This window comes from Choloepus didactylus, chromosome 10 (genome assembly GCF_015220235.1).
Source record: "Choloepus didactylus isolate mChoDid1 chromosome 10, mChoDid1.pri, whole genome shotgun sequence".
In the NCBI taxonomy this organism is placed as follows: domain Eukaryota; kingdom Metazoa; phylum Chordata; class Mammalia; order Pilosa; family Megalonychidae; genus Choloepus; species Choloepus didactylus.
Genome location: NC_051316.1, coordinates 101,611,418 through 101,616,557, shown reverse-complemented (window position 1 = coordinate 101,616,557; position 5,140 = coordinate 101,611,418).

Below are 5,140 nucleotides of genomic sequence, written 5' to 3'. Positions count from 1 at the left end.
TGAAAAACCCACAGCCAGCATAGTACTTGATGGTGAGAGACTGAAAGCCTTCCCTCTAAGATCAGGAACAAGACAAGGATGCCCTCTATCACCACTGTTATTCAACATTGTGCTGGAAGTGCTAGCCAGGGCAATCCAGCAAGACAAAGAAATAAAAGGCATAGAAATTGGAAAGGAAGAAGTAAAATTGTCATTGTTTGCAGATGATATGATCTTATATCTAGAAAACCCTGAGAAATCGACAATACAGCTACTAGAGCTAATAAATTTAGCAAAGTAGAGGGATACAAGATTAAAGCACATAAGTCAGTAATGTTTCTATATGCTAGAAATGAACAAACTGAAGAGACACTCAAAAAAAAAGATACCATTTTCAATAGCAACTAAAAAAATCAAGTACCTAGGAATAAACTTATCCAAAGATGTAAAAGACCTATACAAAGGAACTACACAACTCTACTAAAAGAAATAGAAGGGGACCTTAAAAGATGGAAAAATATTCCATGTTCATGGATAGGGAGGCTAAATGTCATTAAGATGTCAGTTCTACCCAAACTCATCTACAGATTCAATGCAATCCCAATCCAAATGCCAACAACCTACTTTGCAGACTTGGAAAAACTAGTTATCAAATTCATTTGGAAAGGGAAGATGCCTTGAATTGCTAAAGACACTCTAAAAAAGAAAAATGAAGTGGGAGGACTTACACTCCCTGACTTTAAAGCTTATTATAAAGCCACAGTTGTCAAAACAGCATGGTACTGGCACAAAGATAGACATATTGATCAATGGAATCAAATTGAAAATTCAGAGATAGACCCTCAGATCTATGGTTGACTGATCTTTGATAAGGCCTCCAAAGTCACTAAACTGGGTCATAACATTCTTTTCAACAAATGGGGCTGGGGGAGTTGAATATCCATATCCAAAAGAATGAAAGAGGACCCCTATCTCACACCCTACACAAAAATTAACTCAAAGTGGATCAAAGATCTCAATTTAAAAGACAGTACCATAAAACTCCTAGAAGATAATGCACGGAAACATCTTCAAGACCTTGTATTAGGTGGCCACTTCCTAGACTTCATACCCAAAGCACAAGCAACAAAAGAAAAAATAGATAAATGGGAACTCCTCAAGCTTAGAACTTTCTGTAACTCAAAGGAATTTGTAAAAAGGTAAAGAGGCAGCCAATTCAATGGGAAAAAATTTTTGGAAACCATGTATCTGACAAAAGACTGATATCTTGCATATATAAAGAAATCCTACAACTCAATGATGATAGTACAGACAGCCCAGTTATAAAATGGGCAAAAGATATGAAAAGACAGTTCCCTGAAGAGGAAATACAAATGGCCAAGAAACACATGAAAAAACATTCAGCTTCACTAGCTATTAGAGAGGTGCAAATTAAGATCACAATGCGATACCATCTCACACCAATTAGAATGGATGCCATTAAACAAAGAGGAAACTACAAATGCTGGAGAGGATGTGGAGAAATTGGAACTCTTATTCATTGTTGGTGGGACTGTATAATGGTTCAGCCACTCTGGAAGTCAGTCTGGCAGTTCCTTAGAAAACTAGATATAGATTTACCCTTTGATCCAGCAATTGTACTTCTCGGTATATACCTGGAAGATCTGAAAGCAGTGACACGAGCAGATATCTGCACACCAATGTCCATAGCAGCTTTATTCACAATTGCCAAGAGATGGAAACAACCCAAATGTCCTTCAAAAGATGAGTGGGTAAATAAAATGTGGTATATACACACGATGGAATACTACGCAGCAGTAAGAAGGAATGATGTCACGAAATATATGAACCTTGAAGACAATGCTGAGTAAAGAAGCCAGGCATGAAAAGAGAGATATTATATGCTACCACTAATGTGAACGTTGAAAAATGTAAAACAAATGGTTTATAATGTAGAATGTAGGGGACCTAGTGATAGAGAGCAATTAAGGAAGGGGAAACGATAATCCAATAGAACAGATAAGCTATTGTGGGTAAATTTAACGTTCTGAAAATGCCCAGGAATGGCTATGGTCTGTTAATTTCTGATGGGTATAGTAGGAACAAGTTCACAGAAATGTTGCTATATTAGGTTACTTTCTTGGGGTAGAGTAGGAACATGTTGGAAGTAACGTAGTCATCTTAGGTGAGTTGTCTTTTTCTTACTCCCTTGTCATGGTCTATTTGAAATGTTCTTTTATTGCATGTTTTTTAAAAATTTATTTTTTATTAATTTTTTATTTTTTATACAGTTGATTTAAGAAAAGAGTTAATTAAAAGGAAAAAAAAAACAAGGAAAAATAATATGCAGAGCCCCCTTGAGGAGCTGGTGGAGAATGCAGGGGTATTGGGCTGCCCCACCTCGATGGTTGCTAATGTGCTCACAGACATAGGGGACTGGAGGTTTGATGGGTTGACCTTCTACCACAGGACTTGCCCTTGGGAAGACTGTTGCTGCAAAGGAGAGGCTAGGCCTCCCTATAATTGTGCCTAAGAACCTCCTCCTGAATGACTCTTTGTTGCTCAGATGTGGCCTTCTCTGTCTAGCTAAGCCAACTTGGCAGGTGAAATCACTGCCCTCCCCTCTACATTGGATCTGACACCCAGGGGAGTGAATCTCCCTGGCAACATGCAATATGACTCCTGGGGAGGAATGTAGACCCGGCATTGTAGGATGGAGAACATCTTCTTGACCAAAAGGGGGAAGTGAAATGAAATGAAATAAGCTTCAGTGACAGAGAGATTCCAAAAGGAGCCACTCTGGTGGGCACTCTTAAGCACAATATAGACAACCCTGTTTAGGTTCTAATGAATTGAGGTAGCTGGCGGTGGATACTTGAAACTATCAAACTACAACCCAGAACCCGTGAATCTTGAAGACGATTGTATAAAAATGTAGCTTATTAGAGGTGACAATATGATTGGGAAAGCCATATGGACCACACTCCCCTTTGTCTAGTTTACAGATGGATGAGTAGAAAAATGGGGAAGGAGAAAAACAAACAAACAAACAAAGGTACCCAGTGTTCTTTTTTACTTTAATTGCCCTTTTCCACTTTAATTATTATTCTTGTTATTTTTTTGTGTGTGGTAATGAAGGTGTCAGGGATTGATTTTGGGGATAAATGCACAACTATGTAATGGTACTGTGAACAATCAAATGTACGATTTGTTTTGTATGACTGCATGGTATGTGATTATCTCTCAATAATTAAAAAAAAATTTATCATGAGAAGTAGAAGGAACAAATTGGACTTATCAAAAGATCATGCTGTCTAAAGCAATCCCGGAACTCAACCTGTTTTGTTCTTAAATGAATTTATCTCGGACAACCTTTTTACATGATTTTGATTAAAAAAGCCCGCAACAGATCTATAATTTAACACTGATGGTTCTACCAAACAAAAAAGTTTCCTTAACCATATGTACTATAAGGAAGCAAAAGAAATGAGAAAGTTAAACAAACAAATGAAAGACCCAAACAAATAGTCAAAATAATGTAGTGTTGTCTTATGTTTTTTATCAATTAATATGTAACATAGTTGTTGAAACAAACCACTCCAAGTATATTGTTTATGATGAACTGAGCAGAAAATATATTCTTAGAATCCTTGAAATCTTTTTTCTTGGGCCTTCGAGCATAATAGTTTTGGAATTAGTGCAGCTATTGGATGCAATTATTATATCATTGGGTGTTTTATGAGTGTTATTTGTTTGTACACTGTATGTTTTTATACAGTCTTGGTCTTGCTGTTCTGGTGAGCATCATGGTCAGAGGATCCCTGGTCTGGCTCCCTGAACTTGGTTTGCTCCTAGCCTTGGTCTGGTAGGGCTCATCGGGGTGCAATCTCGGGAAGGCAGCAGTTGGAACCATTTCAGGGGCACTCAACATCCTGGTGCCTGAGTTGGAATGTGTGCTGAGGATGTTGTCACTTGCTTTCCAGGCTTTGTACTCTGCTGAGAAACTAAAGCTGGGAGTTAAGACCATCTTCTGTCTGTTGGGCAAGCAGGGAGTTGGCTTGGGCCTTGGGTGCACAGGGGCTGGCAACTATGCTGGGGCCTATAGAGAAAGGTTCAAGAAAGAGGGTTAGTTAGAGGGTGGGTTACTGATTGCCACCCCTCTACCCCACCCCAACTTTGACTCCTCTCAGATGACTCCCCCTGGCCGCCTTAACTAGGGATGATGAAGGGGCTGACTTGCTTTATTGGGCAACTCCAAACACTGCTGGGCTTACAAAAGCATCATTTCAATATTGACCATTAAGTAATGCAAGTATAGTAATGCAGGATTTGATTATTGTATTTTGTTTTACCTATCTTTTTACAGTACTGAATTTCCATAGGTTATGACAAGTATTCATTCATGTTACCTTTTTTCATACTGACTAATCTTTTATAGAAGAGGCAAATGAGTGTCATATTAGTTACTATAGTATAATAGCTACCATGTCTTAAATGCCTATTATATGCCAGTAATCATATTAAATACTTTACATAAATAATTAGTTTAATCCTTCTAAAACCCTGAATAGTAGCTGTCATCCACATTCTAAGTTGAGAAAATTGAAGTTCAAAGAAGTCAAGTAATTTGCTCAAAATCACACAGAGAGGGAGTATACAGTAGTGGTTAAGAGCTTGTATTAGAATCCTTGTTTCACCATTTCCCACTTCTATGACTTTGGGCAAGTTATTTCACTTCTTAAACTTTATTTTTCTCATCTGTAAAATGGAGGAGTAAATGAAATCCACTAAAAGTGCTCAAAACAGTGCCTGGTACATAGTAAGTATTTCATAAATGTCAGGGGATACTAAAAGTTGAATATTATGTATTATATAGCCATTGGGTATTATTTTTATTATTACAACAAGTAAGTGACACCATGGATTTAAACTTAGGTCTCTCTTACCCCAAGTACTCCTCCTTTCCCTCCTTTCAACACTCTTAATTTTCAGTCATTGATGAAGCTAGAACTAATTGTCTTTAAACTGCATTTACTGTGAAAAAACAGACTTACTGATTTATCAGTCAAAATAGAATAGGTTATGCTGCATTACTGGGCAACTCCACTCTCAATAAGCTTATCACAAAACTTCACATTCCATGTCCTATGTGGCTTTAGAG